Consider the following 14,929-nt stretch of genomic DNA (forward strand, 5'->3'; position numbering starts at 1 on the left):
CTGGAGCTTTGTACAAGGAGTAACAGACTCTAATACAGTAAAATAATTAGAACCAACACTTAGCACGTTCCATGTGCCAGGCATCCTTCTAAGCCCTTTATATGTACCAACTCAGTGAATTCCCACAGCGAACCTGTGGGGTCAGTACTATTATACGCCCCATGTTACAGATGCAGAAACAAAAGCACAGGGAAGGGGTCTCTCTTTGTCGCATCCACCATGAGAATGAAGACGATTCTCAGCAACCAGACTGTTGACATTCCAGAAAATATAGACATCACTCGGAAGGGACACACAGGTGTTATGAAGGGCCCCAGAGGAACCCTGCAGAGGGACTTCAATGACATGGATGTAGAACTCAGTCTCCTTGGAAAGAAGAAGAAGAGGCTCTGGGTGGACAAATGGTGGGGAAATAGGAAGGAACTGGCTATGGCTTGCACTATCTGTTGTCATGTATACAGCATGATCAAGGGTGTTCCCTGGGGCTTCCTTTACAAGAGGAGGCCAGTAGGCTCACTTCCCCATCACCATTGTCACTCAGGAGGATGGGTCTCCCGTTGAAATCTGAAACTTCTTGGGTGACAAATACATCAGCAGTGTTTGAATGAGACCAGGTGTTGCTTGTTCAGTATTTCAAGCCCAGAGAGATGAGTTAATTCTTAAAGGAAAAGGCATTGAACTTGTATTGAGTTCGGGTTGCTACTTTGATCCCGCAAGCCACAACAGTTAAAAACAAGAATACCAGGACATTTTTGGATGGTATCTCTCTGAAAAAGGAACAGTTCAGCAGGCTGATGGAAAAGATCTAAGAGTTGTCTGGCTACAGAAATAACAAGATGGCAAATCATTCTTAAGACCTATTTGGAATATTTTAAAGATGTAATAAAAGCCCTCTCTCGAAGAAAAAAAGCACAGGAAGGTTAAACTCCTTGTCCAAGGTAACATTGTGAGTGTGTGGCAAAGCCACATCCAAACCCAGGCAGGTGGCCTCCCGAATTGGCACCCTTAACCGCCATGCAATCATCTCCCAGTTGCTGGTCTTCAGGTGGCCCCTCAGAGGGGAAGCCAGAAGAATCCAGAGCCAGTTGGGGTCAGTCATTGTTCCAGATAATTGATGGTATAGAGCAGGACTCAGACAGCCAGTGGGTCGGGTCCTGAGCTGAGAATTCAGACCCACAGAAGGGGCCCAGCCAGAGCTAGGCAGTGGACAGGGCAGGCAGCAGTCCAAGCAAAGGGGCACGTGGGCCCCCTTGGCTCTGAGCTGTTGCCCTATCTCTGGGCTGGGGTCCTAAGGGGCTGACCTAGAAGTAGGAGTGCTGTGACACTAGGACTATGACATGGGCACTCAGGCCTTGCCCCAGGGCACCTAATCCCCAGTTGCACAGCAGCAAACAGCAATGTGGGTGACCTGGTTGGACTAGGCTTCTGGGTATGACAAGGCCTCAGGGTTGGTGGAGATCAAGGAGCAAAGGGCAAACCTGCAGGAGAGAGCACTAATGGGGTCAGGATGGGGAAGGAGAAAGCAAGCAACCAAGGCTGGTGTGGGTAGAGTCATCAGCAAGGGCTGCATCAAAGGCTCCCGGCCCATTACAAGCCTTTACGCATCTGTGAACTATTCGGTCCTAAGGGTAAGACCTTGCACTCATATACCCCATTGAGTCTCATAAGTGCAGATTCCATGGCTCCCTTCCGAGCTCACGTCAGCTGCTCCTCACCCTGTCAGGCATGCTTCTGCTGCAGGGCCTTTGTACTTGCCATCCTCGACCTAGAACACTCTTCCCCAGATATCCACATGACTCATTTCCTCACTCCCCTCAGGCCTGTGCTCAAAGGTCACCTTATCAGAGAGGACTTCCCTACAAAGAGCACCTCTCTTTCCTGCTTGCCCACCACTTAATATCCCCTTACTGTGTGACTGTGTTTTCCAAAGGTGCTACAGCAAGCTCTCCCATCACACATGTTCTTTCTGCAGCCCCTTGAATCTGAAGAACGCTGCGACCTCTTTAGCCAACCGAATAGGGGAGAAGAGACGCTGCTCCAGTCCCAGGCACAGCCCTTAAATGCCCTGGCAGCCACTGCTTCTTGCTTCCTGGAACACTCGCTCTTGGAGAGCTCCTTCCAGAACCAAGCCACTATGCCCAGAAGCCAGAGGCCACTTGGAGAGGCTACAGGTAGGTGCACTGGTCAACAGCCCAGCTGAGCTCCTAGCTGGCAGTCAGCATCAACAGCAGCCAAATGAGTGAGCCACCGCAGATGTCCCACCCAGCCGATCTCTCAGATGACCTGAAGCCTGGCCAACATCTGACCACCACATGTGAAACCCCCAGCAAGAACCACCCTGATCGGCCCCGTCCACCAGAGATCCATGAGAGAAATTGTGGTTTTTTAGGCCACGAAGTTTCAGGGTGCTTGTTTTCGCAAAAATAGTAATCTGGAACATTTACCCTGCCTGATTAATTTTCACAGCACCTATCACACCTGACATTATATCATAAGCCATACGTTACGGTCTCCTTCTCCTTCTTGGTTTTGTTTACCATTACACTTTTACCAGTGCCAGGCATGTAGTAGGCTCTCCATCAATATTCCCTGAAGGGATGGATGAATGCAAAGACTTTTTCCAAAAAATCGTAAAGCAATAGTCAATGTGATTTCATTAGTTCTCAAGAGGCCTAATGCCAGGTCACTTCTGAGCATAGGCTAGGTGTCAGATTTGGTTGTATTTATTCACTCAACAAGTATTTATTGAGCTTCTACTATGTGCTAGGCCCTAGAGAGAAATCAGTGAACAACAGCAAAACTCCCTGCCCTCATTCTAGTGGGAGAGGCAGGCAATAAACAAAATAAACAAAGAAATTATACAGTACATCAGAAGGTGATAAGTTGCAAAGAAGAAAAATAAAGCAGAGAAGAGGGAGAGAGAGTGCTGGGGGCTGGTTGAAGTGTTAAATAAGGTTAAATAAATAAATATGTCTGCTAGGACTGTCATAACAAAGTACCACAAACAGGGTGGCTTAGACAACAGAAGAGTATTGTCTCCAGTTCTGGAGGCTAGAACCCAAATAAAAGAGACAGATTCTTGGCTAGTGTTTCGCATTTTAAAACAATGTAATATGGATTTAATTTAATGAAACAAAAACTCAAAAATGAGATAATAAAGTAACAGAATGAGATGCAAAGTGAGGTTGAAGAGCTAAGGAAATACATTGAAAACCAAAATATTATGATTACAGACATAGTAAATAAATTAGGAAAAAAAATAATAAAATAATCATGGCCAAAAATCAAATTAACAACATAGAGGAGAGACTTGAGATAACAGCGGATATAGGAAAAGACAGAGAAATTGAAGCAATTAGAAAGAATGTAACAGATACAAAAGTCAAAGATGTTCTAACTTAAGCACAATTGATGTCCCTAATGTACAGATCTCAATAAAAGGAATTTAAAATTATTCAGAGATATAATATAGGAAAATTTCTCTGACTTGAATGAAAAAATCCAATCTGAAGATTGAAAAGATAATGTATATGCCAGGAAAAATTGTTTTAGTATAACCAACAGTGACATATCCTGTTTAAGATTCTGAGCTTCAAAGATTTAAAGGAAAAAAATGTTTAGACATACTGGTAGAAGAAAAAATAAAAACAGATCACTTTTAAAGGAAGGGAAAAAATCAAACTGGTCTCAGACTCCTCGTAGAGCAACAGTCAATGTCAGAGGAAATAGAACTCATCTAAAAAGGTCTGAGGGGGAAGGTGAGACCTAACAATATTACATCCAGTCAAACCAACATAAAAAATGGGCAGACACTCTCAAACATGAAATAATTCAGAAACTATAGTCATCACGAGCCTTTCTTTACAAAAAAGAAGGTATTAATGATGAAATCTAGCCAAGAGACAAATCAAAATAAGGAACTCTAGAATGGAGACGCCACATAGAGGAATAGATGGTAGGCACTGAATCCACTGAAACAGAGAACTAGAACCAAAGGAAAAATAGTATCAGCAAAAATTGGGGAGTGGGGAGAGGAGAGAAGGAAGGCAACGCAACAGTATTAATCAGTTCATCTCTTATGGTTTGGAGTAAATCAATTCTGTCTAAAACTGAAATGTGATTTCAGAAACTGTAATGAATTCAACCTGTAATGGTTTTCATAATTCATAATCTTTTTTTTTTTAAGACTTAGAAGAATATTTTAGGAACTAACATCTCTTGTGGTCAAGAAATGTTTCTCTTAAGTTCAGCCATTGCTTCAATTTCACTTTCTTCTGTTAAATTCAAACAAAATTAATAGACTTTAGATTTAAATTAACATATAGGGTAGAGTGCATTAGTTTGCCTAATTCTTCAACCTTCCCTGCACCCATGCCCTTTCTCTTATAACTGTAGAGTTCTTAGAGACAGAATATTTTTCCCCACCCCATTGATGTTTGGGTTGGCCATGTGTATTAGTCACATTCCAATGAGAGAAGCATACCCACTATGAATGGTAGGGGCTGGCAGATTTTTTCAAATGCCAGATAATAAATATTTTAGGCTTTGGGAGCCATACAGTCTCTGCCACACCTACTCAACTCAGCCATTAAACAGCCATAGATAATACGTAAATGAAAGGTGTGGCTGTGTCCAATAAAACTTTATTTACTAAAACAGGTGGCAGGCTACATTTGACCCATGAGCCATAGTTTGCCAACTCCTGAGTTAATATGTAAGGGATTTATAATTGGAGTTAAACTACAGTTGGAGAAGTAAAGGTCGAGGAGGGAAGTTAGAAGATCAAAGATAAGTCACCAGTCAGTCAATCTGAAACCCAAGCACATCCAGCCACCAAAATGAGACTGCAAAGGGAAGGTTCATGGGAACATCATTGGAAAGCCAGGCCTCTGAACAGCTGCTGCCTCCCTGAGTCTGTGGTGGACCTGCCCAATGACTAGTGGTGGACCTGCCGTCACTACTGGTCAACAGCATCAGCAGTTGGAAAGAAGAGCTAAAAAAGGAATAGAGGAAGCAAGAACATGACAGAACCCACCAGCACTTCTGTGTGTCTGTCATTGCATCTAACTATGAAGACCTTTGGAGAGTAATGTCTGTTGCTTCATTTCCGCCTTTCAAATCTCATATAAATTCCTCTTTTTGGCCAGCTTTACAAAGAAGAGGATTCTAGGAAATATAGTTCCAACTTAGCCTGTGTGACACAGTACAAACCACCACAGTTCACCCCTTGTCAACCATACATACTTCTTTGAATCACATTTAACCTCCAAATAAAGACAACTGCAAATCATGTATTCACCTAACATGATACAATTATCCTTTATGCAACCAAAACACACTAACTCTCTTTCCAAAAGAGAATAGAAAGTCACAGCGTCTCTTTACCCAACTTGGGGTGATGTTCATTCCCCTCTAGCTCATTCCCTTTGATATTCTGTAACTCGAATACTAAAATATAAAGTTAACTTATTAGCACATCTCATTTAGATGGTAGAGGAATGAGAGAGGGGAAAAAGGGAAAGAAAAAATTGGATAATATATACACAAATATATTCACATTAAAGTAAGAAGAAATGCTTATAACTACTATAGTCCTCGTTTGTATAACTTGTCACATGATGTAGCTGGTACGTATAACTTCCTTTTCCTCTACCAATTCCATATCCTCTTTGCCCTCAGCAAGAACCTCAGCTGGTTCTTGCCTGACGGGGTGACCCAAACCTTCATTACTGAAATGTCTGTGACATCCTGTGAAGGTCTGTAACAATCCTGCCTGAATTGCATTGTAATTTTCCATTAACTTTCATCACAGGACATGGAAGTACTAAGAGGTGTCCCTGGGGATCTCCTGCATTCCAGACATACTCCTCCTTACCCATATTGTGAAGTAGCAGCCAAATTTCCTCTTGATAATCAGGATCAACTACCCCAGCCAAAACGGTAAACCTCCTTCTTTGCCTGTTGGTTCACTGAACATTAAGAGTCCAAAGTAGTCAGGTGGCAGTCTTGACTTCCAGTTTAATGCAAACATTGCTGTGTCTCCTGACAGAGGCATTCATCCCTTGGGAACTAAGACTCCTAGACCAGCAGAACCCAAAGTCGTAGGAACAGGAAAGAAAAATTTCACAGGTGTATCATTAAGGGTAATAGTGAGAAGGACCACTTCCTTTTCCACCCCTTGACTCCTGGGCCCATGAATCCTAGATATGGATGAAGTGCACCATATATTGGTCACTGATTGAGAGCATATACCACATACTAGAGGACACTAGCCAACCCCATAAGGAGTTATCACAGAGGTGGTGGATGGTACTGTGACCGAATCTTCAAAAGCTCATTCCACTCTTCTATCAGACCAGCTGCTTCATGGTGATGGGGAACATGAGAAGACTAGTAAACTTCATGAGCAGGAGCCCACCGTCATACTTCATTTGCTATGGAATGATTTCCTTGGCCAGAAGTAATGCTGTATGGTCTACCTTGACAAAGGGTAAGGCATTCTATAAGTCCACGTATTGGATACTATAATACTTATTGATAGAAGTATTGTGTGTAGGGAAGGAAAATCCATATCCAGAGTGTCTATTCCATTGACAACAAAGGACATCCCCTTTCATAATGGATATGGCCCAATGTAATCGACCTGCCACCAGGCAGCTGGTTGGTCCTCTTACGGAATGGCACCACATCAGGGGCTCTGTATGGGCCCTGCTGTTGGCAGTTTGGATGTTCAGCAGTGACTGTAGCCAGATCAGCCTTGGAGAACAGATGACTAGGTTGCTGAGTCCATGCATACCTTCTGTTGCTACTGTCATGGTCCCTTTGTGAGCTCATTGAGTAAGGACAGGGGCAGCTTGGGAAAGGAACTGAATGACATCCACAGAATGAGTGCATCGATCAGCGTTTAATCATTGAAGCAGATCCATTAGGAGATATATGTCTATAGATATATCTATAGATGTATCTATTTGTCCATCAATGGACACAGCCATGTCTTTGCTATTGTAAATTATGCTGCAATGAACATGGGGGTGCACATATCTTTTCAAATTAGTGGGGGTTTTCTCTTCAAATAAATACCCAGAAATGGAATTACTAGATCAGAGGGTAGTTCTGTTTTTAATTTTTTGAGGAAACTCCATACTGGTTGCTCCAATTTACATTCCCACCAACGGTGCAGAAGTGTTCCCTTTTCTCCATATCCTTGCCAACACTTATTTCTTGTCTTTTTTGATAATAGCCATTTTAACAGGTGTGAGGTAATATCTCATTGTGTTTTTGATTTGCAATTCCCTGATGGTTAGTGATGTTGAGCATCTTTTCATGTACCTGTTGGCCAACTGTACGTCTTCTTTGGAAAAATGTCTATTCAGATCCTCTACCCATTTTTAATCCAATTATTTGTTTTTTTGCTATTGAGTTGTATGAGTTCTTTATATATTTTGGATATTAACCCCCTATCAGATATATGATTTGCTAATATTTTTTCCTATTCCGGAGGTTGCCTTTACGTTTTGTTGATGGTTTCCTTTGCTGTGCAGAAGCTTTTTAGTTTGATGTAGTTTGACTCTTTTTTTTCCACTCAAAATAATGTTTTTTCTTGATACAAGTTTGGTGTTTGGGGATCTATATCCTACAGAGTTTTACAAAAAGGAGCTTGGCTGTCCATTTCCTTTATGTAGCAGTCATGGCTGAAAATCCAGTTTTGCCCACACATGTGGATAGAGAGGGAAACGAGGCTCCTAATGCCCTCATCGTGCTCTTTGGGTAACAGCCTCTGGGTCTCCAGTGGCTTCCATGGGGCAGACAGGCCAGGGGCCGTAGTGTGGGCTGCAGGGTCTGGTGACTGCATTGGAGTGGCACAACTCTAGGCTCTGATCACCATGCAGCGGTCAGAAAACAACTGCAAAGGTGCTGGGAGCAGGCAAATTTCACAGACTCTCATGGAAGCACGGCTGCTCTTGGGAACCGTTGCTCTGTTGGTTAGTAACCTACAAGGTTAACATCCCTGCACGTTGTCTCCTTCACCACATGCAAAGATAGGCCCAAATCCCAGGATCCCTCTAAAAAAGATCCTGAAGATACCAGTCTCGAGGCCCTCTCTAGGAATGCAGAATCGCATGCCCCACCCAAGACCAAATGAATCAGAATTTTGCATTTTAATAAGATTCTCAGGTGTCTTGTAGGCACATTCAAGTTTGAGAAGCACTGGCCTAGACCCTCCATTTTGTGTCTGTGTTTTTTAAATGAATGTTTTTATTGAAGTATAACACACACACAGAAAGTGCTATCATAAGAGTATCATTTGATGAATGATTACAAAGTGAATCCACAGGCGTACCCAGCACCCATATTAAGGAATAGAATGTTGCCAGCACCCTAGAACCCCCTTTCCCACATGTCCTCCATCACTAAAGCCCCCACTCACCAAAGGTAACCAATACTCCAGCTTCTTATAGCATAGGTTAATTTGGTCCATATTTGTTCTTTAAACAAATGGAATCATAGTGTATGTATTCTTTTGTGTCTGGCTTCTTTTGCTCAACATTATGTTTGAGAGATTCTAAATCCCTCACTAGGAATCCCAACTTTCCACTGTGTACTTACACACTGTGTACTGGTCTCTCTCCAGCTTCCTGCATCTCCCATCTCTAGAAAACTCCAATAAGGTTAAATAAAGCCCATTTATTCAAATAAATATTTATTGAGCATCTAGACTGTACCAGGGATTGTGTTGGGGGCTGAACCCCAAAATGTGTTGCCAAATTGAGACTTCTCTTTCAATCTTGCCTAAGTAGTTTTCAGGGATGTGGAAGATTCACATTGGTATGTGAATTCAGACTTTGAAAGGAATTTATTACCTGCCCTAAAAAACATCCCAAACTGCAGGTTAGCGCACAGCTACCAAGTAGAGCAGGGCTTCTTACTTATGGCTTTTGAACACATCCTAAAATCTAGGTCCAATAAGTTTCCAGTTCAATTATTTCTACTTTTCTTCAAACATTATTTGGTTTAAAAATTGGGATTCTCCCAGCTAAAGGTATTACTCTCTCAAAAACCTCTTGACACTTGTGCTTCTGAGGGCCTTCAGAAATAAATTATGTGCAGACACACACCACTGGTTTCCCTGTGGACCTGTGTGGAGTTAGTCCACCATCAGCATTGCTATGAGACCAATGGTCAGTCATCTGCTTTCTGAGCCCCAATTGTCTCATTTACAAAAAGAAGGAAGTGTACTACATCAGATGTTTTTAACCTGGAATCCATAGATCCCCTAGGGAATCCGTTAATCCCTGGATATTACATGGAGATTGTGAAAGTGTATGTTTTCGGGGGTAAGGGAGTCCAAGCACAATGACCTCCCGAAAATTAAACACCATGGTGTTAGGTGATCCCCAAGAACCTTGTTAGCATTTATTCTGCAATCATGTGGCTCCTTGTGTCAGAAAGGGGGGGCTTGATTTTTGCTAAGTGTCTGGCTCCAGCTGAATCTTGAAAAGATGACCTTGCCTTTTCCTTCTGTAGATTTTTCTGCCCTAAGAGAAAGCATACTGTAAAACTGCAGTGCCGCACAATAGCACCTCTCTGATCTCCACAGGAGAGATAACATCAGGGGTCATGTCATTTAAAACAGCATGGCCCAGGATTGAGTCCCACAGTTTTAACATGAACTCAGTCTGGGTCCTATTGTATTTAGCTGGCTTGTTTTCCAAATGCTGTGTCTATTGTAACTCTCAGAACTCATTGGCAGGTCTGGTTCTCATAACCAGACAGATGTGAACATCTCCATATATTCTGAACAGTTCAACAATCCAGTCTTCTCCACCTAAAGAAAGGGCTCTGTAGCAGCCCCACGTGGAGAAGCGCACCCAGGTTTCCTAACCAGGCCGGGGTGCCAGCCTGTCACCTGAGCAAAGGAGGAAACAGAACACTTTCTACCTCTCTAAGGCCAGAGCGTGTCATTTCATACACAATAATATTAGGTTACACCTTCCCTCTGTGTGACTGGTTCCCCCAGCAGCGCCCTGGCAACAATTTGAGCCAAAAGTTTTCATTACAAACAGCCTCGTTCAGTACAAGGAAACTTTTTGTATTCTTTACACAGGGCAGGACATGCTGGTCTTGTAAACAGTGTTCTTAATAATTATATTGGTTTCACTGCAGATGAAAGAGGTGGTTCCAGAACCCTCCTCTTCCTACAAACAATTTTTTCTGCTCTTATTTATCTAAAGAAGTAGCGCCACATCTTCAACCCCGGCTACTCCAAGTGTGGGCCGAGCAGCAGCTGCAGGGTCACCTGGGAGCTTGCTCGAAATACAAAAATCTCGGCCCCACTCCAGACCTACTGGACCAGAATCTGCATTTGAACCAGCTCTCCAGGTGACTCCTCATCATAGGCACATTAGCATTTGAGAGGCACTCCTGATGAATCACCCAAAACCTCACTAGTAGCCATTGCCCACTTATGTCTGTGACTTTCCAGCAAATAATTAATGATCAATAAATGTGAGCTTCTTTCCTTCTCTTAAAACCCAAAGGACCAGCACAGACACTTTGAGGAAGGGAGGGGAGGAGGAACAAGCCCAGAAGAGGAGAAACTTGGAGGGAGAAGGGAGGGAGGAGTGAAGAATGAGAAAAAGGGAAAGCAAAGAGAGAAGGGGCAAGGAGGGGGTGGCCGGCAGAGTGATGGCCTAGGGTCTCTGTGCTCCCTCCAACAGGGCTCCAAACCGGAGGCACGTGCATTCCACCTGCACCCTTCTCTCCTGTCACACACTGCCTCCTGTATTTACCTCTTTCATAGTTTTAATGGACTCAATTTTAAACTTCTACTACTTTTGAAAAGAAAGGTCCTATCTTGGGTTTTATGTGTTTGTTATATTTTTTCTAATACATATTAAATTAGATTCATGGCTGAGGCTGGCCCTGTGGCCTAGTGGTTAAGTCTGGCATGCTCCGCTTCGGCAGCCCAGGCTCAGTTCCCAAGTGCGGACCTATACCACTCAGCGGCAGCCATGCTGTGGTGGCAACCCACATACAAATAGAGGAAGATGGGCACAGATGTTAGCTCACGGCGAATCTTCCTCAAGCAAAAAGAGGAAGACTGGCAACAGGTGTTAGCTCAGGGGGAATCTTCCTCCGCAAAAAAAAAAAAAAAAGATTCATGGCTAGTAACATTTTGTTAAATGTTGTTTGTAACCCCTCCAGACGATCCCTGGGGGTGTGGGCCACACCTGGACACTTGCCCCGGAGGAATGACTGTCCAAGTGACGCAGGAGGTCCCGTAGAGCTGGCACAAAACGTGCGATCTTTTGAGAAAAGGGAGATGCAAAACCAGCCAAAGACATTAGAATATGAACACACTGAGGTGCTACTTTTTAATAGAAACATGGAGAAACCAAAAATTCCAAAGGCAAAGATAAAATAATCGAGACGCCAGAAGCACATGTTAGAAAAGAAGGTAGCAATTATTTGAATGTGCCAGTTAGCAGCTGTTCTTAGGAACTGACTAGGTATACGTACATTAGAAAGTGACAGTGTCTTTTCCATCTTCACTGAAAACGTGACATAAAAGGAACAGACTCAAATCATAGCCAAAGCATAAAAAAACTCGGACTTGTTGAGGCTGTCAGACTCTGATCCCAACTAACAAAGGAAATAACGCACTCGCCTCAGAAGACCTTTTTTAATGGCTAGCTTTAAAGAAACCACCCTGGCTCTATTGTGGGTTAGGTGCAGTTCTGACTGGATGTCAGGGGTGAGTCTATGAATCTTTTCAATTCAGTTGCAAAAAGCTCCTAGGACCTCGGTTTCAGTCCTTTCTAGTAGTACAATTAATTCTATTGCATTAAATATTGCTTGTGATAAGTGAACCATCAATGGACTCTGAGCCTTCCTGTTATTCATGTTTCTGTGCTTTCAAGAAAAAGGATCTTCTTACAGAGCTCTTTGTAAACAGACTTTTTACAAATTGTATACAGTATATTAATTGCACCATAGGAAGAGGGAGAGACGAGCTTTACTGTAAAACCGAGCATCTTTTATAAATCTGGATTTTGAAAAGCAGGATGGAAGATCCCAGCCAAGGTAAAAGAATGAATTATACTCATACACAGGACAGACGTGCAGGGCAGTTGGCAGGGACGCAATGCACGTGAAGCTGTTAGCACAGTGCCTCGCCCTTAGGATGCAGGCAGTACACGGATGCTCTTAAAGCATCACTATCAGCCTTGTTTGGATACCGCTATTCTCTTAACCTCCACTTATACACAGGGCCTGGGGGCACCAAGGATCACTATTTCAACTGGTGCTCCCCAGTCTCTTGAATCTCTGTCCAGGAACCCACAGTGGTTCAAACCCAAGCTCCCCAGACCAGCTCCCAAGTTCGCTCTGCCCTCCTCTCCCTGCATGAGGATCAGGCCAGCTTCCTCCCTCTCCTTGGCAAAACATCAGCTCCTTCCTGCTCAGCCTTTCCTGCTCTCCTGAGAGCGATGAGATGAAAACACACGGGTTAAGGGGCCGGCCTGGTGGTGCAAGCGGTTAAGTGCGCGCGTTCCGCTACGGCAGCCCGGGTTCGCCAGTTCGGATCCCGGGTGCGCACTGACGCGCCACTTGTTGAGCCATGCTGTGGCAGCGTCCCATATAAAGTGGAGGAAGATGGGCACAGATGTTAGCCCAGGGCCAGTCTTCCTCAGCAAAAAAAGAGGAAGATTGGCAGATGTTAGCACAGGGCTGATCTTCCTCACACACAAAAAAAGAAAACACACGGGTTGAAAATCACTGCCATCTATGGGAGCTGAAATACAGATTAAAGCTGGCTGTGGAGGAAGCACGTGAGGCCAAGGCCTGCCCCTCCTCTCACCTCTACCCCCTCCATTAAGTAGCCAACAGTCCGTGGCCCACACCGTTCATGGAGTATGGAGGAGCTTGCACTTCCTCCATGAAACTTGTCAAGTGATTATCTGAAAGTGCATGGCAACTATCAGATATCTGGTTTACTGGAATAAAATTATATATTTTTTAACTACCATTTAACATAGAGGTCCGATTTTATTGCTTTTGGTCAAAGGCCAGAGTAAGATTACAGAGCAAGGAACAGCACAATGTAATCCTGATTTAAAGAGTCAGAGTGAATAATATTTCAGAAGTTTCAAAGGAGGAACGATTTCTGGGTCAATCTAACTGGAGAGTCTAAAATAACTTCAGCAGCCAGCTCAAAAGATGAACCCTAAAAGTAATGTGTGTGTCTGTGCCAAAGAGTAAGAAACTGACCTTTTCTGAAACATATCTCAAGTGAATACTGGTTAGAATGATCCCCAAGAACTTTCTGGTAAAGGGAGCTGACATACTGGAGAAGTCTAGACGTGTCATTTATCAGTCAAGGCTGCCGAGTGGGAAATGGATCCCAGTAAAGGCTTGTCTCAGTCTGGAAAAGATAAAGTCAGCCAGGGAGTGATGCATTTCAGTTAAGTCTAGCCATTGCAACCACGGTGTCCACCGTAGCCTGCCTATCTGACAGCTAAAGATTCAGCAGTAGAGATGTGCGCTGCTAAAAACTTGTCTTATTTTTCTGCTTATTCTGCCTTGTCCCTTTTGTGGGTTGATTGCGTCCCCCTAAAACATATGTTGAAGTCCTAACCACTGCTACCTGTGAATGTGACCTTATTTGGAAATACAGTCTTTGCAGATGTAATCAAGTTAAGGTGAGGACATACCCAATTAGGGTGGGCCCTAGTACAATATGAGCGGTGTTCTTATAAGAAGAGAAAAGAGAGTCAGAGATAGAGACACACAGAGGGAAGACAATGTGAAGAGACACAGGGAGAAGACCATGTGACAGCAGAGGCAGAGATTGGAGTGGTGTGTCTACAAGCCAGGAACTCCAAAGATTGCCAGCACCACCAGAAGCTGGAAGAGGCAAGGAAGGATCCTCCCCAAAAGCCTTCAGAGAGAGCCTGGCTTCACCAACACCTTGATTTTGGACTTCCACCCTCCAGAACTATGAAAGGATAAATTTCTGTTTTAAGCCCCCTCCTTCTTGGTACTTTGTATAGCAGCCCTAGAAAACTAATACATCTCCCAAAGTGCTTTGGCCTCTCCTTCAGGTACACCCTCATTCCTCCTTGTCCACACAGAGACACATGCCTACGGATAAGCACGGAGCTCACAGTCACAGCCCTCCACATGGAGCTCCTCAAACAAACAGACATATTTTGTGTATAACTGCTGAACTGCAGGCGCTTTAGTTGTCTTTTTTTTTTTTTAACTTTTATTATGGAAAATCTTTTTCACATTCACAAAAGTAGAGCAGTATAGTGAACTCCCATGTGCCCATCCTCTAGCTTCAACAATTATCAACATGTTGCCCATCTTATTCATCTATCCCCTACCCAAGTTAGTTTTGCATGGAGGGGTGCCTGGAGCGTTTTGAGCAAACAAAACACATCATTCTAGGTCATCTGTAAATGCTTTAGTCTCAACTAATTCAGACACATTTTTTTTGTCATCTTTGAGCACTGTGTACTATTTTATTAGTTATGTAAAAGGAATGAATACCATTTTATGTCTGGGTCCTCTGTTTCTTTTCTTCTTTTACAACTCAGTGGTTTTTAATATATTCACAGAGTTGTGCAACCATCACTATAATCTAATTTTAGAATATTTTCATTACCCTAGAAAGAAACGCTGTATCCATCAGCAGTCACTCCCCATTCTCTTCCTCCCTCCAGCCCCTGACAACCACTAAGCTATTTTCTATCTCTATAGATTGGCCTATTGTGAACATTTCATATAAATGGAATCATCATACAATATGTAGTCTCTTCTGTCTGATTTCTTTCACTTGGCATAATGTTTACAAGATGCATGTATGTTATAGTATGTGTCAATACTTCTTTCCTTTTTATGGCTGAATAATATTCCATTGCATGGA

General features: G+C 43.2%; 1 pseudogene; it reads left to right on the forward strand.

Moving 5' to 3' along the window:
• The first annotated feature begins 225 nt into the window (after positions 1 to 225).
• On the forward strand, positions 226 to 832 carry LOC131400142 (large ribosomal subunit protein uL6-like; annotated as a pseudogene).
• Positions 833 to 14,929: the final 14,097 nt, after the last annotated feature.

Source organism: Diceros bicornis, chromosome 3, assembly GCF_020826845.1.
Source record: "Diceros bicornis minor isolate mBicDic1 chromosome 3, mDicBic1.mat.cur, whole genome shotgun sequence".
In the NCBI taxonomy this organism is placed as follows: Eukaryota; Metazoa; Chordata; class Mammalia; order Perissodactyla; family Rhinocerotidae; genus Diceros; species Diceros bicornis.